General features: G+C 45.1%; 1 long non-coding RNA gene across 2 annotated transcripts; it reads left to right on the plus strand.

Annotated features, from left to right (window-relative positions):
* Positions 1-2,918: 2,918 nt before the first annotated feature.
* LOC120373944 lies at positions 2,919-6,671 on the plus strand. 2 transcript variants are annotated; one of them, XR_005585819.1, is made up of 3 exons: positions 2,919-3,349; positions 4,061-4,089; positions 6,275-6,671. It is a non-coding gene; the product is annotated as an uncharacterized LOC120373944 (long non-coding RNA). The 2 variants fall into 2 exon arrangements; XR_005585820.1 differs by lacking the exon at positions 2,919-3,349 and adding an exon at positions 3,378-3,726.
* The last annotated feature ends 17,407 nt before the right edge of the window (positions 6,672-24,078 follow it).

The raw sequence follows: 24,078 nt of genomic DNA on the forward strand, positions 1-24,078 counted from the left end.
AAGTTCTGCAGAAAAGGACCTAGGGGTTACAGTGGACAAGAAGCTGGATATGAGTCAACAGTGTGCCTTTGTTGCCAAGAAGGCTAATGGCATTTTGGGCTGTATAAGGAGGGGCATTGCCAGCAGATCGAGGGATGTGATCATTCCCCTCTATTCGACATTGGTGAGGCCTCATCTGGAATACTGTGTCCAGTTTTGGGCCTCACACTACAAGAAGGATATGGAAAAATTGGAGAGTCCAATGGAGGGCAACAAAAATGATTAAGGGGCTGGAGCACATGACTTAGGAGGAGAGGCTGAGGGAACTTGCATTGTTTAGTCTGCAGAAGAGAGGAATGAGGGGGGATTTGATAGCTGCTTTCAACTACCTGAAAGGGGGTTCCAAAGAGGATAGATCTAGACTGTTCTCAGTGGTACCAGATGACAGAACAAGGAGTAATGGTCTCAAGTTGCAGTGCGGGAGGTTTAGGTTGGATATTAGGAAAAACTTTTTCACTAGTAGGGTGGTGAAGAACTGGAATGGGTTACCTAGGGAGATGGTGGAATATCCTTCCTTAGAGGTTTTTAAGGTCAGGATTGACAAAGCCCTGGCTGGGATGATTTAGTTGGGGATTGGTCCTGCTTTGAGCAGGGGGTTGAACTAGATGACCTCCTGAGGTCCCTTACAACCCTGGTATTCTATGATTCTATGATAAGAGCTGCTAGTACAGATGCACTCTGCTGACACAAGGAGCATAGTGTCATAACTTTTGGCGACACAACTCTGCAGTGTAGACATAGCCTAAGGTTTTGTCTACACTTCCATTTTTGTTAGTAAAACTTTTGTTGGTCACGTGTGGGGGAAAAAAAACCACACCGCTGACTGACATACTTTTCACTGGCAAAAGTGCTGGTGTGGGCAGTGCTATGTCGGCAGGAGAGCCTCTCTGCTGCCATAGCTAATGCCACTCATTGGGGTGGTTTAATTATGCCAGTAGGAGAGCTTTTTTCTGCTGGCCAAAAACAGCTACACGGGAGACCTTACAGTGACACAGCTGTAGCAGTACAGCTGTGCCACTGTAAGGTCCGTAGTGTAGACATAGCCTAAGCGACAACAGCATAGCTGCAGCTATGCTGCCAGAGTGTTGCTAGTGTAGATATACCCTTAGAGTCCAGCCAAGCTATGACTTTAAGTTCCCAAGCTCATCTTTTTGAAGGCCTTGTGCAGGTTTCCTTTGAGGGCAATGACTGAAAACTCAGATATGGCGTGATGGCTTTGTGAAAAGTGTTTGCCCTTGGGTGACAGGGTGTGTGAGATGCATGGCTAGAAAGGGTTAAACATCCTGCAAAATAAATAACTCTCCAAAGACATGTGGGAAGACAATATTTGTGTTTTTGTATATTTACATATGTATGAGTAGGGTTGACAATATAATCAACAGTCCCTGTCTATGCTGTATTCTGATATCATTTAAATGAATTGTAAACATGGGATATCTCGGTATTCATCTCTCTTTGAAACGTACTGTGAATGGTGAAGGAAAAAGCAAATGGCCTTATGTTAATTCATATAGCTAAGTACCAGTGATGGATGTCCTTCAGAGTCATCCTAATTACCTTTTGTTCCCCGAGGAAATCCCAACTTGTCAAAGAGGACATGAAATTGTATAAAAGATCCTGGGTCCTGATTCTGTCATCTCAGATCTGCTTAGGCTTCATCAGGGGAAGTTTGAGTCACAAGACTGAGGTCCCAGTTATGCTGATACACCCTGAATATGATATTTGCACACTGAACTATGAACTATTTCTGAAAGAACTCTGTGCAGCTACAAAACTCACCATCTCTCCTGTGAATCTGAACCTCAATGGATTGAACTCATGTCTATATTTGTATATTGATCTTTTAACCATACTCTCTCTTTTCTTTTTAATAAATTTTAGTTTAGTTTTTAAGAATTGGCTACAGTATGTATTTGTGTAAGATCTGAAACATTCATTAACCTGGGAAGTAATGTGTCCAGCCTTTGGGATTGGTAGAACCTTTTCTTTTATATGATGAAATAAGATTTTCAGAAATCATCATATTTGACAATGGTACCTGGATGGAGGCCTGAGGCTGGGAACTGTGTTGTTTGGACTTCTGAGTAACCAGGGAGGTAATAAAGAAGCTGTTTTATGGTGGCTTAGTAAATCTAAGTATTGGAATATCTATCAGCTTTTTGGGGTTTTGCTGCCCCGTTCTTTGCAGTTCACCCTAATTGAGTGACCACAGCTGGCCCCCACTAGGACCCCGGTCACAGAGTGGTTTTGGTTTTTATTATTTTGTTGTGCAAGTTCATTTGAGAGTATTGTGATTGTCTGATTTCACCAACATAAATGTTGTTGGAGCATTTGATACACTGCGTGAGGTACACAACATGTTGTGATAGGCATGTCTAAGACTCATGATTCTTGAAAGGTGTGTTGGGGGAAGGATCATTGTAGCAGTGGAAATTGTATAGGCTTTGCATCTGTTGTTCTGGCAGGGTCTGGTGACACTTTGAGTTGCTGTGTCCTGATCAGTGGAAAGCTTGCTTCTGGTGATGAGCTGGGGGGTTGTTTGGAGGCCAGAACATGGGCGTTGGGCCATGAAAAGCAGGGAAGCAAAGTGAAGGCGAAGGCCAAGTCTTGCTCCTCGCAGGCTGGACTGCAGTTCTCAGTATGTTGTGTATACTAGTATGTTGTGTGCATGTAGCGGGGTGGTTACCTGCTCCTGCCTTAGGCTTAAATCAACCCTTGGAGAGGGCTGTGGTTGCGAGAGGGCTGCTCCTAGGAAAAGCAGCAAGCCTCGGCTGATAGAGGAACCAGCCACAGATGCAACCACGCCCCAATCAGGGCCCAGCTGGCCCTTATAAGAGGGCAGTGGGCCAGGAGCACACAGACACTCTCTCTGCCTGTAGAGGGAGAAGGGCCTGGCTGCTAGGGAGCTGAACAGAGTACCTAAAGTGGAGCAGGGCTGGGGGAGCTCCAGCCTGGAAACCCCCCAGGCTGCAGGCCTTGTGAAAGGCTGGAAAGAGTATGGAGGTTGTAGAGGGGCAGCCCAAGGGTAGGCAGAGGCAGCAGGTCCAAACCCCACCTTGCTGATGATGAGTGGCATTTACACTGCAGTCTGCCCCAGTGAATGGGGGCTAAATCGAGACTGGCAGTAGCCATAAACTGAAGCGAGTTGGGGGTAGAGAGATTGTGGGGTACTGCAGGGGGCAGAATCCCAAGAGAAGGGGCACCGGGAGAGACATGGGAGGCCAGCGGCAAGGCAAGACACCGGCCTGCAGAGGGTGCTCTGGAGGCTGGCGTGCTAATTCCCTGGATGACCAGCAGGAGGTGCCGCCCGGTGAGTTGTTGCCCTGTGACAGTGCACCACCTGCTTTGAAAGGGCAATGACGATGGGGGATGGTGTCCTGGTCTGCCCATGGTGCTGGTGTGTCTGATTGCTGAGATTCTAGAGCTGGCTGCAATGCTGCTCTGGACAACAAGAAAACTAGGATAGTTAAAAATAAAAAATCACGCTGTAATCCAGGTTTCCTAACCTAGCATTTGTGCTTGAAGCAGAGACTTATGTGACCTTCAGAGTTACTGGGCTACTAACAAAGCATCTTACAGTGATTCTTTGTTATTATTAAGATGACATGAATTCAAGGATAACATTTATATTTGCGAAACATTTGCAGAGAAGTTTAGTTCCTTTCTGACTCATGCTTTTACATAAAGGTGAAATCTTTGGTTTTTTTATCTCAAATGCTTAAAATGGCACAAGCTTCTTTTAAACTATTTATTTTCCAATGTTTAGTTTCTAAATGAAAGCCTTTCTTTGGCAGTATTGTTATGCAAATAGTAGTTAGTACTACAAGAAGCCTTTGAATAAGTATAGTTATATTAATTGGGGAATTAGATAATTGCCTGCCATGCTCAGGCAAACCCACATCCCAAACTAACAAAAAACCTTTCAAGGGATTGTTACTTTCTGCTTTTAAAATAGTCTTTTAAATTTCAGTGATTATTAAAGAAAGACTTGGTTTTTTGTTTTGTTTTTAACTGAAAACAGGCAAGCCTGGACTGATCTGAAGCAGCTTGGTAAGTACTTTCATGCCTTTTTTTAAAAGTAAAATGATGTCTCAGAAAATGAATAAAGGAAAAAGTCTTAAAATGTAAAACTCTAGAAGATTCAGAGATCCATCTCCACCAAGCCAAGAGCAAACAAATCAGAAAGCTGGTTCTGCATAAGCATTAGCTGATTGCACATGCATGAGCTTAGGAAGCATTTAGAGTAGCCCAGTGATGAGCCAATGGCTGACACTTGAATCTAGCCAAGCCTCTGGGAGACGTGTGTGTGTCTTTTAACCAACAATGAGTATGGACGGGAAGAAATAAAAGCCTTGGAAGCTGGTGAACACTGTCTTTCAACTGCTCCTTGTGTCTCACCCCTCCAAGACAGCACCTCTACGAGTAAGAACAGCTCAGAAGAGCCAAATAACTAGGAACAACACAGCACCAAGAGAAACCAAAGTTCTAGCCAGCACTGATTCTGCAGCAAGATGTCTTCACTAAGCCCTCAGCATCATAGGCAGATGGAGTTTTCATAAGCACGACCTGAAATTATTCATGTATATTTGAGATGATTTTAATTGGCTATTAAATATTATTGTAACTCAAGGCTTATTTACAGCTTCTCCAGTTAAATACTAAAATGATTGGATGATATATTCTTGGAGAGGAGACCTAAGATAACCTTCATAAAACAGATTGAGACATATTTTGAATTTAAAGTCCTTAATTTGTATGTATTTGCCCATCCCAAACCACTTCTTAAAGTGAATTATGGATTTATAAGAAACCTTGTGACTTTAAGTAACTGATTTTAATTTTTTTCTCCAGTTAATAAGTGATCTTAGGATAGCCCTATGAACTCATCTATGCTCTTTTTAAAAACAATTTAGGTTTACTGTTCATCAACAAAATTCCTCTGCCTATTTATAAACTGTTTTAGTTTATCTGGGATAAACTGAACAGGATCTGCCTGCTGGTTTCAGGAATCATTAACTTGTATTTTAATTTACCTATAAATCAGTGACCTCCTCACTCTTAGAAGGCTTACGTGCTGAAAGTGCTGCACAAGAGTCACAACAGAAAGCTCTGAAGATCAGCTAACCCCTTGATTTAGTTTTCTTTATTAAACAAATTATTTATAGATTATAATCTTGAACTTCTGCTTGTCTGTAGTTGTGGTGCCCCAAAGTCAGGGTAAGAACCATGTGTCTAAAATAGTGGGGTCATATCCCTGGATTGGTATGCAGAGAAACAGTTACTATGATTCAGCCTACCCATCCTTGTTTTTCTAGACTAATTTTAGTAACTGTGAGGATATGGTTACTTGGCACTCAACAACTAAAGCCACCCTTTGCTCACTTTCCCCCACCTCAAGTCTTTATTACTATCCAAACATTAGGAACTATGGAAATCAAAAGCTAAGGTTACATGAACAATTAACCTTAACACTAAATTTACGCAGCAAGACCATTAAAAGATACATTCTCAATGAACAGTGCCCAACTAACCTTAACTCTGTCCCTGGACTTGTTACTATTTTAGGGCCCAATCCAAACTTAAAACAGAAGTTTGCATTACTGGATACGTAAGTATACTACATATGAAAAAATACTGTAAAAGAAAACTTAATTTCCACAGCAAGTACTCCAAAGTTAGGAAATACCAAAATTAAGGTGCCTGTATACAAGTTGATTTAACAAACCATAGAGATTCAAACAGTAGCTAGCAGAAGCTTTGGAAATGGTTACATATAAATTTGTAATACATATTCTAGAGCCTAGACTTGATTAACAAGATACTCTCATCTTTTTAAAGTATTGCTAATTCAAAATCCTTGCAGCATTTTACAGCAAGGCTGGCTGTGAGATGAATGCATGCTGTCAGTTTGCCTCCTAGATGAAGGTTCCTGTGTGTGTCTCTACACTCCCAGATAAACCCCCTGCTGTTGGTGCAATCCCTTTGAAAGGGGTACTCCTGAAATGTCACACTGAGCCTCGGGGATTTGCCCCTGAACTACAGCAGTAATGGTGGCAGAGGCTCTGGCCTCAGTTTCTGAGATTGGTCCCAGTAGTGTGCTAATTGGTTCTATCATGAACTGGGACTTAGAAAATATAGACTGAGTTTACTTTTAGTTGGCTGTGTTTGGTGTGTAGGGGGGAAGGAACTACACAGATGGGGAGGACCTGATTACCTTCCACATTCCTACCCAAAGGGAGGCTTTGAGTCCTTTTTGGGATTTCTGGAACATCTCAACGGAGAACAGGAGCCCGAGGAGAGGCTACTAAGAGCCGGCCTAGCTGCACATTTTGAGACAAGAGCACCATAAAGACTATCTGACCATCCTTGGTATGGATACTTTGTAAGAATACCCTTGTTTGTTTGTTTTGATATTGAATTATAAGCTGGCCACTGGTTTCAGCACTGCAGAACCCATCAAAGACTGAGCCTAAATCCACTATTTGCTGAGAAAGGTGTTGGGAAGGAGCAGAGTGGAATGTATTGGCTGTAACTATTCAGGAAGTTGAGTTTATGTATAGTCAATTTTTGTCTTCTATTATCCTAATCCCTTTTCCCATTGTCCCCTATCCTGAATTCCCCATACCTAATAAAGCCCCAGTTACTGTTTTAGTACTCTGGGAATTATGACAGCATTTTATTTTTGTGTGCTCTGACTGACACTCTATATGAGATTGGATGTTTGAATATTATCCCAAGCACTAGGAGGGGTTTCCTTGGGTGGAGGTACCAGGTGTCCTTATAGGTGGGCCCAGTACCCATACCCGTGAGGAGAAAAGGGAAGAAGGTTGCAGCTATGTCCGATGGTTTTGTTACATTTGTTTATTCCTGTAGATTTCCTCTTTTGTAGCTTTTGCAGTCTCTGCCCAAACACAATCTCAGTCTTAGTTTGCAAATAGGCATGCAGTATGAAGCACACAATACACCACAGGCCAAACAAGGAGGTGGGTGTCAGAGGCAGGGATTGAATCAGATTGCTACAGTGGCATTCAACTGCCTTAACCATGAAATTGTCCATTCTCTTCCTGCAGTCCCCTGCCTCATTCACTACACCTTTCCAAGTTCAGCAACAAATGAGACAAGAGTCCTACAGCCAAGTCGTCTTCACTGCACAACCCTGATTCTTTCTCTGAGCATTGTACATGCAGGGGCGGCTCTAGGCACTAGCATGCCAAGCACATGCTTGGGGCGGCAAGCCATGGGGGGCGCTCTGCCGGTTGCCGCGAGGGCGGCAGGCAGGTTGCCTTCGGCGGCTTGCCTGCGGAGGGTCCGCTGGTCCTGCGGCTTCGGTGGACCTCCTGCAGGCTGCCACCAAATTTGCGGGACCGGAGACCTCCTGCAGGCAAGCCACTGAAGGCAGCCTGCCTGCCTGCCATGCTTGGGGTGGCAAAATGCCTAGAGCCGCCCGTGTCCATGTGGTCCTCTGTATGGGGCAGGGGTCCTGTGGGGGGAAAAATAGTATGTGATCATGTAATTGAAGACTCTATCATAATGCATACATACAAGGGGGCTGAATTAAGGTTGCACAGGCAGCCTTAATTCTGGCATTTCCTACCTTTTTTGTGTGCTTGACTTTGCAACCTGAATGTTCTTGCAGTGTAGCTTTTGTAAGTAATTTCCTAGATTTAAGAAAAATCTTGGAGGGGGAGGGGAAATTCTATGATGTAAAACCCATATTGATTCTCTACATGGGTCATAAGAAGGATTGGAACCTTTAAATCCACAGTACAGGCCTCTCTGCCACCAGACCTGAGTAACCGACAACAGTAGCAGGCTGTTATCCTCTATTTGGACCAGCACTAGAGGGAAATGGGACAAACATTTTTTCAGCTGGCTTAACTAATTTGTTGGACAGCAGAGGAATGGTGAGACTCAGGAATCATGGGTTCAGTTCCAGGTTCTGAGAGGAAGTGTAGCCTTTTTTCTTTATCCACCATGCCCTTCCACTATCCTTAACACGTACCTCCTCCCCGTCTCTGCTCCTATGTCTCATTCCACGACTTTCCTCTGCCCCCTACAGCCTATTTCTTGCCCTCCTCTCCCATTCCTCACCCATCTGCATTTGAGCTTCTCCTGAGCCTCACTAGTAGGACGACTGAGAACGCAGGGGAGAGATTCTTCCCTGCTCTGAGTTCCAGTGCACAGCAGCCCCCACTAGCCATGAGGAGCAATTGCAGGGAGGGTCCTGCTCAGCCCCTGCAGCCCTGGGCTGGGGCATGCTCAGTGATAATGCTCATCTTCAGATAGCATGCAAAATGTGACTTTTTCTCCCTAGAGTCTTATAACTTATCTGAATTTGGGTGATTTTCTCACAGGAACAGTGAAATACATGTCCCTGAAATGAAGGCAACCCCCCATCCCAAGAAGTTTCAAGTTCCTGCTCCAAAGAATGGGGGAAGAGGGGATGGAGCATAGAGATTCTAAATAAAAAAAAATGTGTACACCTTTTCAACACGGGCAAAACTATGCATTTTTCCCTAACCTCATTCTGAGAAGTGGCTGAGTTGTTTTTACTGAAAATTTCTTACAAAAAAACCCCAATTCCATCTGAGACATACCAAACTTTGCTAAATGTAATGGTTCCGGCTGAAATTTTTCAAGTTACAAGCAAATGAAAACAGGTTCTTATATAATAGATGATGTTAAGCTGTACTGGGGGAGTTTTTCTACTTGGGATTTCTCTAACTTCCAGTGGAAACAAAACCAATAAATAATGAAGAGACTTAATGCTAGAGCTTTCTGACTGGCAACATCACTAGTGATGTCATAATCAGGGAATGCTTGGGAGATAGTAAGGTGACCAGACAGCAAATGTGAAAAATCGGAACAGGGGCTGTGGGGTAATAGTCCATATAAGAAAAAGACCCAAAAATTGGGACTATCCCTATAAAATCGGGACATCTGGTCACCCTAGGAGATAAGGTGACAGTGCCCCTTACCAGTGGGTGCAAATTCCATTTCCTAAGACAATCTAGGCCTTGCATTTCAGGCTGACAACTGCTCTCTGGCCATAGGGTTAAAGTCACTCCACCTGGGCCTGCTTGGGTCCAGCCTGCTTACCACAAAGCAACTGTCAGCCCCCTAATGTGGAAATGCCAAGCTGGGAAAGGAGTTGTAAAGCAGGTGCTGATGCTCTAATCGGCTGTGTTTAAGCAATGGTATCTCAACCCACCCACAGGGGTGGTTTGCAGCCATTTATGCTGGGGTGGGGCCGACAGGCAGGAGCAGCTTGGCCTTTGTGGCTGCTGTTATCAAATGCACACAGAGGCTGCTCTCTAGTTAGCTGCTGAGGAAGCAACTCTCTTTGCTCTTTATAATGCTGCGATGACCATGGCGTCTGGAATGCTTGTCAGATGCCAGCCTGTCTGCTGGCCCTTTTTACTCTGGAGTTAGTCCTGTTTTAGCTTGGACAAAGTGATTATTCCCTTGCCATTTAGCCCCAGATCCAAGGCATTCTGAAATGACAGGCTCTCCTTTCCTTGGCACAGATGCACTGCTGCACCAATGAGCCCAAAGTCACCTGGGAAAGAAATATATATGGAGATATACCTATCTCATAGAACTGGAAAGGACCCTGAAAGGTCATCGAGTCCAGCCCCCTGCCTTCACTAGCAGGACCAAGTACTGATTTTGCCCCAGATCCCTAAGTGGCCCCACTGAGCTATCCCTCCCGTGTGTAACAGAATGGCTGGCTTACAGCCTGTGGGCAGGCATGCAGGTGTCTACTGCTGAGTCACAGTGGGTCAGGTGCTAACACCTGCCTCAGGGTTCAGGTAGTTATTGCTGAGTCATGCTATCAGGTAAGTCAGCCAACTTCAACAGGATGGAAAGAGACAGATGTGCCTCTTAGGGTCAAAAGAAACCAAGAAGCTAGGACAGAAGAATCCTTAAAGGAAAAGTCTCAGGAAAAGCTGAGCTCAGGGAGAGACCTGGGCTGAGTTTTATGTGTTACTAATAAACCCCAGCTCTTGAAAGGATGAGCTGAACACTAACGCAGAGTCTGTGTACTCTGTTGACGACAGGGTAAGATCCCACCCCATTTACACTTTGCTATGTGCAGCCCTGGAGGATGACAGGTGAACATGAGCTCCCAATGTGATGCTGTGGCCAAAAGGGCTAGTGCGATCCCAGGATGCAAAAACAAGGAAATCTCGACTACCTCTATATTTACCAGCAGTGTGACCGCTTCTGGAATATTGTGTCCAGTTCTGGTGCCCTCAATTCAAGAAGGATGATGATAAATTGGAGAGAATTCAGAGAAGAACAATGAGAATGATTAAAGGATTAGAAAACCTGCCTTATATTGATAGATTCAATCTATTTAGCTTAACAAAGAAGGTTAAGGGGTGTTTTAATCACTGGTTTTTAAGTGCCTAGGTGGGGAACCAATGTTTAATGAAGGGCTCTTCAATCTAGTGAAAAAGGTATAAAACAATCCAGTTGCTGGAAGTTGAATCTAGACAAATTTTTAACAGAGAGTGTAATTAACCACTGGAACAATTTACCAAGGGTGGTGGTGGATTCTCCCTGAATAACAATTTCTGTGTGAAGATTGCATGACTTTCTAAAAGATCTTCTTTGGAATTATTTTGGGGCAGTTTTCTGGCCTGTGCCATACAGGAGGTCAGATTAGATGATCACAATAGTCCCTTCTGTGACACACCCCTCTCCTTGGTAAATACCGTTGGTTGGCTTCGGCAGCTCCCTGTCTTGCATGCTGGCTTTTGTGGATCTTATTTTGAGGCTGCTATCTCTCCCCATTCATTGTACAGGGAACCTAGGTGCTGAACTCACGCTTTGTGAATCTGTGATTTTTTTAGCTGTCTAAAAGTTAGGTGTGGCAATCATGTGTCACCACATCTACATTCCTTTGTGAAACTAGCCCTATGTGCCTCAGTTCTCCCTCTGTAAAACAGGGGTAGTAATGCTTGCATGCTTCCTCCCATTCTTTGTCTGTCTTGTCTATTTAGATTATAAACTCTTTGAGATGGGGACTTGCTGGCCACGGGAGTAGCTTGGCACAAAGGGACCTGATCTTATTTGGTCTCTAGCTTCTACTAGTTGCTATTGTAATCTGAGTAATTATTAATATGTTGCATGCAGTGTCGTCGTAGCCATGTTGGTCCCAGGATATTAGAGAGACAAGGTGGGTGAGGTAATAGCTTTTATTGGACCAAGTTCTGTTGGGGAGAAGCTCAAAAGCTTGTCTCTCTCGCCAACAGAAGTTCGTCCCATAAAAGCTATTACCTCACCCATCTTGTCTCTCTGATTACTAATAGTCTATGCAAGGTTCTGTATCATAATTTCACATCTAGAGGAAGACTGTTAATTGAGTCTAGGGCTGATGGCTTGCCACAGCTTGGAGCTGTTTTATAATCACCTAGGTATAGAATTGGATGCTGGACCTTCCTGGGTTTGTGGCATGAGCATAGATCCTGTCTATCCCTCTGTGGGGAGAAAAGACTGAACCATGCTCTACCTCTGTGTAAATAACATGTTGAGAATAACTAACTAATTCAGATGTCCAAGTGTTAGGTGGGTTTTGCATCAGAGCTCCACAAATGCAGGATGAGCTTTTTTGCTATTAATGTTAGGTCTTGGGTGCAGGTCTTGCTTGAGGAGCATTTGTAGAGCTGTGAAGGAGTGGGTGAGGGAGTCCAGCACTGGAATAGTAGAAAGGTTGCAGACCAGGGCTGAGGGACACTAGCAAAGCTGTTAGCAGACCAAGGCCTAGAGCAGCAGTTATGTACCTGTAGGAAGCAGTAACTGAACTGCAACAAGTGTTTCTCTTTTATAGTTGTTGACGTTTTCCATGGGGGGTGAGAACAATGAAAGGAGTGTTTCTGAAAGGTTCACACTTAAGTCAGTGGAACAAGTTTCACCCTGCCACACACCCCACCATCACCTTTCCTGCCCCTTTCTCCCACCTTCTCTCCCCAAAGATTGCCTCACCCAGCCTGCAGGACCCTTTCCAGTGGCAGAGAACCTCTCACTAGCTGCGTGCTGGCCTCCTCCAACCCTGGCCCAGAAGGAGGGCTCCGTGTCTGAAATCCCCAACTTCAGGGACTACTTCTCAGTGCCTGCCCCCAGTCACTTGTGTGGGTGGCAGAGCCCAGGACACAGCAGGAGGCAGAATGGGGGCAGACAACAGAGGATGGTTTCTGGTAGAGGAAAGGCGCCACTTGGGAAGTATCCTGACCTGACCGTGCCTCTGAGCATGTCACCAGTGACTCTCCTCTTTCACAGTCTCTGAAAGAATCCCTGGAAGTCAGCCAGGGCCCAGCTGACACTGCTGGCTGTTAGTCTCTTTCCTGGGACTGAACTAGAGACAAGGAACTCTGGTGTTTGTTTTGAAGGGCCCAGGGCAGCCCCTGGGGAGAGCATGCAGACAGGCCTGGAACTGTGGGAAGGTATCTCTAAAGGTGTAGAGACATTGCCTCCTTGTCATTTTACTCCTGGCAGCGTTGGCTCCTTGCCAGGCCACCTGCACTTGCAGCTCCTGGTGAATTTGCTTGAGTTTCTCCTTTTTTATTTATCTTCCCCAGGAATAATCCCCAGCCTCTTTGGATTCTTTCCCCTCTAGCCTCGGAGTGTAGGACTAGGTACCTGTTTAGACCAGCTCAATAGGCATTTAGAAGCCAAGATGTCTTCAGAACCCAAGGGAAATGTTTCTGTTTTCCAACTTTCCACAATCTGATTATTGTAATAATTTTAGAGTACTCCTGTGGAAGCTGTTCAGTTGAATAAAGCAGTTAAATATCTAACCAGCCACAGTTTATGATCTTGTTTTGTGATCTTGTGCGCTCCTGGTGGGTGGCACTGAAGTAGCCATTAAGTAGCACACACACCAGGACTGTTGTGACAGTATTGTAATGATTTGTCTGCCTGCAGGGACATAATCAACAGATTCATAGATTTTAAGGTCAGAAGGGACTATATGATCTTCCAGTCTGACCTCCTATATAACCCAGGCCAGAGAACCTCAGCCAGTAGTTCCTGCATCCAGCCCATTAATTTATGCTCTAACTCAGTCATACTTTTTGGAAAGATACCCAAGCTTGATCTGAAGACTCCAAGTGATGGAGAATTCACCATGTCCCTAGGTAAGTTATTAATTACCCTCTCTGTTAGAAATTTGCACCTTATTTCTAGTCTGAATTTATCTATCTTAAGCTTCAAACTGTTGGCTCTTGTTATGTGTTTATTTCCTAAATTAAAGAGCCTTCTATTATCAGATATCATTTCCCCATGTAGATACTTGTTGGCTGTGATCAAGTCAGCTCTTAACCTTCTCTTGGATAAACCAGGTAGACTGAGATTCTGAAGTTTCTCACTATAAAGCAGGTTTTCCAGACCTCAAATCATTCTTGTAGTTCTTTTCTGAATCCTTTCCTACCTTTCAGCACCTTGTTTGAAGCGTGGACACCAGACTGGACACAGTTGTGACGTTACTGACATGAAGTGTGACCATATAGATTATTGTTGCAACCAGGGTCCTATGGTTGCACCAGGTCTTGTACGAAGGAGGTCATGCAAGGTGTCTATGGAAAGGTTGTAGTTTGCTGGTTATGATTATGCTGTCTGTATGTGTGTATCATTTTTGTATTTGAAGTTACAAATATTGGCTATATACTTGTATCTCAATGTGTTTGATTCTAAGTAGCCTCAGTGAAGCATTTGGTCAGTTTCTTGAGAAAGGGCTATTCTCAATGAGTGCCCAATCAAGAAACACTTAACTGACAATGGACTTTGGAAGACGCCAATCCACATATGAGTTTTCGTGGGAATGTTCAAACTAACATGTAAACAATGGCGTTGGCCTGCAAAAAGCTGAATCATTCATGGACATGTGACTTGCCCAGGTGGCTACAAACTCCATCTTGTTGCTGTGACTTTCCACAGAAGAACAAAGGGGTTTACGCCCACAAGAGAGAGAATATAAAAGGCCCTGGAAGCCTCTCCATTTTGTCTTCAGCTGGCTCAAGAGATGGCCTCTCCACCCCCAAGAGGTGCCTGAAAGAAACTGGAACAAAGGACAGTAACTATGGGGATGTGAGTGATTGCTGGACCCAGACTAGGAAGGAGTCCATTCTGTGAAAGAAGCTTATTGGAACATCTCTGAGGGGTGAGATTTCATCTTGTAATCAGTTTCTATTAGGCTTAGACTTGCATGTTTTGTTTTATTTTATTTTGCTTGGTAACTTACTTTGTTCTGTCTGTTATTACTTGGAACCACTTAAATCCTACTTTTTATACTTAATAAAATCACTTTTGTTTATTATTAAACCCAGAGTAAGTGATTAATACCTGGGGGAGCAAACAGCTGTGCATATCTCTCTATCAGTGTTATAGAGGGCGGACAAGTTATGAGTTTACTCTGTATAAGCTTTATACAGAGTAAAATGGATTTATTTGGGGTTTGAATCCCATTGGGAGCTGGGTGTCTGGGTGCTAGAGACAGAAGCACTTGCTAAGCCGTTTTTAGTTAAGTCAGCAGCTTTGGGGGAGTGGGTCAGACCCTGGATCTGTGTTGCAGCAGATTAGCATATCTGGCTCAACAAGACAGGGTTCTGGAGGCCCAAACTGGCAGAGAAAACAGGCTCAGAGGTAGTCTCAGCACATCAGGTGGCAGTCACAAGGGGGTCTCTGTGACCCAACCCGTCACAACAGCATCCACTAATGATCTCATGAATGCTGTATGCAGAAGTAATATAACTTCCCTACTCCTACTTGATAGTCCTCTGCTTATGCTTTCAAAGATTTCACCCTCTTAGGTGCAGCGTGGGAACTCATCTTCAGCTGGTTTACTCCATGATCCCTAAATTCTTGCCTCAGTTTATTATAAACTCTTTGAGACAACTACAGTTCCCTGTCCCATAGGGTGGCCTACATTCTTGGACCATAGATGTATTTGACTGTATTAAAACTGATGTTGTCTAAGTGAGCTGTTCTTACCAAGTGATCCGGGTCACTCTGTAGAACTGACCAGTCATTATTCCCATTCCCCAATATTTGTGTCACTTGCAAATTTTACTATCAATGATATTACATTTTCTTCCAGATCATTGATAAAGATGTTGAATAGCACAGGCCTGAGAAGTGACCCCTGTGGGACTGCAGTGGAAATGCTCCCATTGGATAAAGATTCTTCATTTACAATGACTTCTTGAGATCTACAAATTGCCGGTGTTTCATCCATTTAATATGGCTACTTTGATTTTGTATAGTGTTCGTGTTTTTATCCGGGACTCTGTGTTTTTTATCTGTGGTACTCAGTCTTATCTTACCAAATCTAAGGCATACAGAAATCTAAGTATATTATGTTAGTGCAGTTACCTTTATCAACCAAACTTGAAATCTCATAAAAAAAGCCAGGGGTCAGATTGGAGGGGCAAAAATAGCAGTACTTTTCCAAGCTCCACCCAAAAAAAAAAAAAGCTCTGCTCACGAGACACCACTCACAGCAGATTGTGCAGATGTTAAAAAACGATCACGCAAGCTCATCTCCCCAAATGGGGTCTAATTACACCTCTAGGCTCTGCTGGGCTCCTCATGCTTGGCTTCCCCTTGGCGAGACCTGTGGTCCCCTTGGGCTTCTTGAGCATGACCGCAGGTGCTCCACTGGGCCTCTTAGACTTAGCTCTCTCTTGATTGTGCAGTGGTGCAAAGGACTAGTATTTCCCAAGCCCACTTGCCCATGATGCCAAACAAGGTGTTATTAACAGTAGAATTTAAAGATTTTCATAATACAATCCTCCTTTCATGTATGCTTTGATGTGCCACAAAATTGTTAAATGTTGGCATTTAATGTTAACATTGTGGTGACTGGGTATCTGAGTTACCCGGCACTGATATGAATGGGACAGTTTACACCTCTCAGACTTATTGCAAATGCAGGCAGCTGTCCCTCCATCAGTTACAGTCTGTTCACATTTCAATGTTATCACAATAGTCATAAGACAGGGGTCGGCAAACTACACCCCATGGGCCGGATCCAGTCCCCGGGATTGCCACCCCTATGGCGCTGCGGGCCCCGGGCTACTCCTGGAAGCGGCTGGCACCACATCCCTGAAGCCCCTGGAGGCTCCGTGAGCTGCCCTCGCCTGTGGGTATCTCCCTCACGCTCCCATTGACCGGGAACAGGGAACCGTGGCCAATGGGAGCTTCAGGGAAGGTACTCCCAGGTGAGGGCAGTGCGCAGAGACCTCTGCCCCCCCTCCCCCAGGGGATGCAGGGATGTGGCGCCTGTCACTTGCGGGAGCAGCGTGGGGCCTGGGCAGGCAGGCTCAGGGAGCCTGCTCAGACCCCGGTGCATGCCGCTGCCACCCCAGAGCCACTCTAGGTAAGCGGTGCCGGGCAAGAGCCTGCACACCAACTCTCTGCCCTGACCCCCCTGCCACACCCTGCCTGTACCCCACACCCCTCCTGCACCCCAATCCCCTGCCCTGAGCCCCCTGCCGCCCCCTGTGCCCCTCCCTGTGCCCCAACCCCCTGCCTTGAGTCCCCTCGTACACTCTGCACCCCTCCTCTGCCCCAACCCCTTGTCCTGAGCCCCTTCCTGCACACCGCACCCTCTCCCACACCCCGCACTCCCTCCTGCACCCCAACCCCTGACCCAGCCCTACATTCATGGCCCTGCATGCAATCTCCCCACACAGATGTGGCCCTTGGGGCAAAAAGTTTGCCCACCCCTGCCATAAGAGCTAGAGACTTACTCTTTGGTTTAAACAGTATGCTGGAGAAAACAAACAAAACCCAACTCTTCCAGTGATAGTTCTTCACAGCACACACCAGGCAAGAAGTCTCCAGTTGTTCTTCTCTCCTACCTGGGGCTTCAATCAGCAGATTCCTAGGCTAGGAGGAGACAAAAAAGCAGCTCTTCTCCTTTCTCAGGAAATCTCTCTCATTTTCCATCTTCTGTTTCGCTTTTATGGCTTCCACCACTCAGGAGACAACGCTGTCAGTTTCACTGTCTGGTATCTAAAAAGCCTCAACCTCCAGCATTTCTCTCCAGTCCTTGCAGTCTCTAAGGGCTAGTCTCATCCTTTCTGCCCAGTAAAGAAGTTCATACAGGGACTGATCACTTATACCCCATCACAATCCTCTGGTACGGAATGTTTTTATCAGAGTAGAGACCACTAATAGGTCTTCCGATTGGGGTAGTGATGGTATGGGGTATGTGAACTAGAATATAAGAGCATAGAATGAAGGCTGATATAAACAGGATTGAATGAATTCCTCCAAGCCTACACTGAGGGTGTATCACAGAACCTTCTCATCATCCTCCCCTGAAACTGTCAAATCCCACCCCAAGGAGCTATCCAGGGTGGAAACCATTTCATCAATCCTGAGTGCCGACAACCTGCATAAAAGCTGAGTGCCAAGCACTGCAAAGAACTCACATCCTACTGTGCTGAAAGGATCACACACATTCAGGAAGCCTTCTCGAACAGCCTGGCTCTGCGCCACCTGCACCCACCAACCAACAGCCTGCCTGCATTCCCAGAGTTCAGTACATTCACTCATCACAGAGTTCTTGACCAAAGACCTATGAATGTATGTGACTCATACCCCTACTGGCTTGTGAAAACAAATTATGAGCAGCTGGTGCCATTCCTGAATGGAATAGCCAACACCTCATTCAGGGAAGGGATCTTCCCTTCCTCCTTCAAACATGCAATAGTCCAACCAGCACTAAAAAAACCCATCCTGAATGTATTGGTACTAGCTATGACAGATATTACATCCATCCACATGCAGTATGTTTGAGGATTATTGCATTAACTTTATGAATGTCATAAATAGGTGTCATAGCACCTATCTTTAAAAAGGGGAACAAAGAGGATCCAGGGAATTATAGACCAGCTAGCCTAATTTTAATATCTGGAAAGATACTAGAACAAGTTATTAAACAACCAGTTCGTAAGCACCTAGCGAATAATAGGGCTATAAGGAATAGCCAAGATGGATTTATCTAGAATAAATCATGCCAAACCAACATAATATCCTTCTTCAGTAGGGTTATTGGGCAAGTGGATAGCTTTAGACATGATTTTTCTTGATTTTTAGTAAGGCTTTTGACAGTCCCCCATGACATCTTCATAGACAAACTAGGGAAATTGGTCTAGATGAAATTACTATAAGGTTGAGTGCACAACTGGTTGAAAAACTGTACTCAGAAAGTAATCATCAATGTTTCACTGTCAAACTGGGAATACTTATCTACTGGAGTATCAAAGAGGTCTGTCTTGCATCCAATACTTTTTAATATTTTCATTAGTGACCTGTTAACCAAGCACGCGAACCCTTACAGAAGGGTCTGAAAGACTTTGGAACCTATCAGGGATCCCCATGTGGCAAATGGGAATCCTTTGGGAAAAGCAACATGCCTCTAGACCAGGGTGGCCAAGCTTACTGGCCCTCTGAGCAGCATACGGCAATCTTCAGAAGTTCGAGAGCCTCAACCGGAGCACACCTGCTGGGAGCTCTGAGACTCCTCCTCCCCGCTGGACAGAAGTCTCTATCCCACACCCCACTGCAAGCCAGAGGTCCTGAGCTCCCCCCACCCCCCTTGCCTAGTAGGCGGAGAATGGGGGGTCAGGGGAGGGGGCACTTGTGAGCTGCACTTTAACAGTAAAGAGCCACATGTGGCTTGCAAGCCAGTTTGGCCACCTCTGCTCTAGACCTTTGATTGTTTTATTATGTTTTGTCTGCATTGCTTTTGTCCTTAAATCAATGTACTCGGTATAGAAATAGCTGTTTGGTTATTGGTAACCCCAGGCCAGTATACACTGTTCATAGCTCTCGAAAAGAAAGCAAAGTGAAGGGGATGGAAGTTAGACCTGCTGGGAATAACACCACTCTGTTTCAGGGCTGCTGCAGCCTAACATGCCAGTCATGGAACTGAAACTGCATTGTGCATAGTGGCATTGATGAATGATCTCCTCCTGACTGGGGGCAGACATCCATTCTTACTCTGCTGGACCTATCTGCAGCATTCAACACTGTCAACCATGAGATTGGTTGCTGTCTTGACTAAGAGGTGGCAGATACCAAGGGTAATGCACTAAAATGGGTCGAGTCCTTCCTGGCAGGACCCACCGAATGAGTAGTGACAGGAAACTGCTCTTCTACCACTAGACCACTCACTTGTAGAATCCCACAAAGACTGTCTCTCTCTCTATTCAACGTCTACATGAAGCCCACAGATGAACTGGTCAGATGACATGAACTCAAGTGCCAGAAATATGCAGATGACGCATAGTTCTACCTATTCTTCACCAGATATGACCATAGTTTTTCCTAATATCCAACCTAAACCTCGCCCACTGCAACTTGAGACCATTACTCCTTGTTCTGTCATCTGGTACCACTGAGAACAGTCTAGATCCATCCTCTTTGGAACCCCCTTTCAGGTAGCTGAAAGCAGCTATCAATTCCCCTCTCATTTTTCTCTTCTGCAGACTAAATAATCCCAGTTCCCTCAGTCTCTCCTCACAAGTCATGTGTTCCAGCCCCCTAATCATTTTTCTTGCCCTCTGCTGGACTCTTTCCAATTTTTCCACATCCTTCTTGTAGTGTGGGGCCCAAAACTAGACAGTATTCCAGATGAGGCCTCACCAATGTCGAACAGAGGGGAATGATCACGTCCCTCGATCTGCTGGCAATGTCCCTACTTATACAGCACAAAATGCCATTAGCCTTCTTGGCAACAAGGGCACACTGTTGATTCCTATCCAGCTTCTCATCCACTGTAACTTCTAGGTCCTTTTCTGCAGAACTGCTGCCTAGCCATTCGGTCCCTAGTCTGTAGCAGTGCATGGGATTCTTCCGTCCTAAGTGCAGGACTTTGCACTTGTCCTTGTTGAGCCTCATCAGGTTTCTTTTGGCCCAATCTTCTAATTTGTCTAGGTCCCTCTGTATCCTATCCCTACCCTCCAGCATATCTACCACTCCTCCCAGTTTAGTGTCATCTGCAAACTTGCTGAGGGTGCAGTCCACGCCATCCTCCAGATCATTAATGAAGATATTGAACAAAACCAGCCCCAGGACCAACCCTTGGGGCACTCCACTTGATACCAGCTGTCAACTAGACATGGAGCCATTGATCACTACCCTGTTGAGTCCGACAAGCTAGTCAGCTTTCTATCTACCTTATAGTCCAATCATCCAGCTCTAGTGTAGAAAGGTTATACAGGCATAATCTATGCCAGTTATCTGAAATGACATAAGCTACACCAGTATAAGCAATTTTATATTAATATAAATGCATCCACATTAAAGGGTTTTGCCAGTTAGTTATATCAGTGTAACTGTACTGGCAGTATCCCCTAGTGTAGACAAGGCCTAATACACCATTTTAGAAATGAAGTACCTAAATCACATTTTGGATACAGATCAAAATATGCAAGTAATACAGAGATACTTATAGTCATATACTGTCCTCTGCTTCTCTATTCTAGTTTAGTCCAGTCTTTATACCACACCCATTACTGTGCTGAGTTCCTTTCAGAATTAGAAAAGCCAGACACCCTGAAAAATCCCCAGATGGTACCAAACAGCAGCTGTCTGCTCAGCAAGACATGTCACTATGCAGAGCCAGCTTTATGACCCGCAGGGCCCGACTGGAATACTTGGCGGCTGTCCGGGGCTTCGGCAGCACTTCGGCGGCAGGGGGTCCACTCTGTGTTTTCTGTGGCACTGAAGGACCCCCCACTGCCAAAATGCCGCCAAAGACCCCTGGAGCGGGGCCCCCTTAGGTGCAGGGCCCGATTCCGGGGAATTGGGTGAATCAGCTTAAAGCCGGCCCTGTCACTATGATTGCATCACTGAGGCACTCCAACCTTCTGCACTGGCTGCTCAGTGCATAGAACCCCATTCAAGGTTTCTGCCCTCATGTTCAAAGCCCCCTATGGGACAGGATGTGGGCACTTGAGAGATGCTGCTCCCTCCATGATCATGACAGCTATGTCCCATTGGAACAATTAAACTGTCAGCCAAGAGCAAGGGGTCAGGAATTCAGAAGATGTCACTTACACAGGAGCTGGACTTAGACTGTGGAGCCATCTCCTGCAGCAAGAGACATCAGACCTCACAACATTCAGCATTAAATGCAAAGCCCATTTCTTCACCTTTGCTTTCTTTCAATAATTTTTTTAATTGAAAGTTACTTGTGACCATTTGCCAAAGTAATCAGTTACATCAGTATAATGGCATGTTTGCCACTGGTGCTGTCTCCCGCAGTCCTACTATATCAGTAGCAACCTGCTCTCATGGGAATCAGGTAAAGGAACTATGCAATGGTGTCATGTGATAAAGCTGTTTAGATATGCATATGGCAAATAATATAAGATATTGTAGCATTTTTTGATTGGAAGTCCTTCCATCACTAGCAGTATCTATCTATCAATCAGAGTAGTTTCTGAGTACCTCCCAATAAAGGAACACATGACTTGTGAGGAGAGACTGAGGGAACTGGGATTGTTTAGTCTGCAGAAGAGAAAAATGAGAGGGGAATTGATAGCTGCTTTCAGCTACCTGAAAGGGGGTTCCAAAGAGGATGGATCTAGACTGTTCTCAGTGGTACCAGATGACAGAACAAGGAGTAATGGTCTCAAGTTGCAGTGGGGGAGGTTTAGGTTGGATATTAGGAAAATTCTTGGCAACAAGGGCACACTGTTGATTCCTATCCAGCTTCTCATCCACTGTAACTCCTAGGTCCTTTTCTGCAGAACTGCTGCCTAGCCATTCGGTCCCTAGTCTGTAGCAGTGCATGGGATTCTTCCGTCCTAAGTGCAGGACTTTGCACTTGTCCTTGTTGAACCTCATCAGGTTTCTTTTGGCCCAATCTTCTAATTTGTCTAGGTCCCTCTGTATCCTATCCCTACCCTCCAGCATATCTACCACTCCTCCCAGTTTAGTGTCATCTGCAAACTTGCTGAGGGTGCAGTCCACGCCATCCTCCAGATCATTAATGAAGATATTGAACAAAACCAGCCCCAGGACCAACCCTTGGGGCACTCCACTTGATACCAGCTGTCAACTAGACATGGAGCCATTGATCACTACCCCGTTGAGTCCGACAAGCTAGCCAGCTTTCTATCTACCTTATAGTCCAATCATCCAGCTCTAGTGTAGAAAGATTATACAGGCATAATCTATGCCAGTTATCTGAAATGACATAAACTACACCAGTATAAGCAATTTTATATTAATATAAATGCATCCACATTAAAGGGTTTTGCCAGTTAGTTATATCAGTGTAACTGTACTGGCAGTATCTCCTAGTGTAGACAAGGCCTAATACACCATTTTAGAAATGAAGTACCTAAATCACATTTTGGATACAGATCAAAATATGCAAGTAATACAGAGATACTTATAGTCATATACTGTCCTCTGCTTCTCTATTCTAGTTTAGTCCAGTCTTTATACCACACCCATTACTGTGCTGAGTTCCTTTCAGAATTAGAAAAGCCAGATACCCTGAAAAATCCCCAGATGGTACCAAACAGCAGCTGTCTGCTCAGCAAGACATGTCACTATGCAGAGCCAGCTTTATGACCTGCAGGGCCCGACTGGAATACTTGGCGGCTGTCCGGGGCTTTGGCAGCACTTCGGTGGCAGGGGGTCCGCTCTGTGTTTTCTGTGGCACTGAAGGACCCCCCACTGCCAAAATGCCGCCAAAGACTCCTGGAGCGGGGCCCCCTTAGGTGCAGGGCCCGATTCCGGGGAATTGGGTGAATCAGCTTAAAGCCGGCCCTGTCACTATGATTGCATCACTGAGGCACTCCAACCTTCTGCACTGGCTGCTCTGTGCATAGAACCCCATTCAAGGTTTCTGCCCTCATGTTCAAAGCCCCCTATGGGACAGGATGTGTGCACTTGAGAGATGCTGCTCCCTCCATGACCATGACAGCTATGTCCCATTGGAACAATTAAACTGTCAGCCAAGAGCAAGGGGTCAGGAATTCAGAAGATGTCACTTACACAGGAGCTGGACTTAGACTGTGGAGCCATCTCCTGCAGCAAGAGACATCAGACCTCACAACATTCAGCATTAAATGCAAAGCCCATTTCTTCACCTTTGCTTTCTTTCAATAATTTGTATACACACATACAATCCAACAAAATAAATCAAATAAATACATTAATCAAGCTCTGTCCCCCAAATGCTGGGAAGGAACATGTTATTTTTGTTTCTTTATTGGGAGGTACTCAGAAACTACTCTGATTGATAGATAGATACTGCTAGTGATGGAAGGACTTCCAATCAAAAAATGCTACAATATCCTATATTATTTGCCATATGCATATCTAAACAGCTTTATCACATGACACCATTGCATAGTTCCTTTACCTGATTCCCATGAGAGCAGGTTGCTACTGATATAGTAGGACTGCGGGAGACAGCACCAGTGGCAAACATGCCATTATACTGATGTAACTGATTACTTTGGCAAATGGTCACAAGCATAGGCGGCAGGTTTGTATAATTTTTGGTGGGGCCCAAAATGGTGGTGCCCCCCCGCTCCCGCCCTGTAAGCCGATATAAAATGAAGCTACAACGCGTCAGTGCCACAAGATTACAAGGGTCAATTAAAAGTGGAAAGTCAGAAGCAGCACTTGCCTACTTCAATATACAGTATTATATTTTGTTGCATCTGTTGTGATGAAGTGGGAATGTTCTTAATATTTTCTCTGAATACTGTGTGGGTGCCTCAGTTTCCCCTGCAAGATGCCAACTGAAGGTGTTGGGGACAAAGAGATCAGGTGGCCTCCTTGTCCAGAAGAGACACAGAGGCCAGAGGAGGGAGTGTCAGTTTGGAGCTGGCTGGGGAAATTGGGAGAGACCCAGAACTTGGTTCTGGGCTCCCCACCCCCCAAGATGGACCTGACAGAGGGGTTCTGTTTTCTGTACCAACAAGCTCTGTTTAAACTGTGTTCCCGTCATCTAATAAACCTTCTGTTTTACTGTCTGGCTGAGAGTCACATCTGACT

This window comes from Mauremys reevesii, linkage group 10, assembly GCF_016161935.1.
Source record: "Mauremys reevesii isolate NIE-2019 linkage group 10, ASM1616193v1, whole genome shotgun sequence".
Classification (NCBI taxonomy): Eukaryota; Metazoa; Chordata; order Testudines; family Geoemydidae; genus Mauremys; species Mauremys reevesii.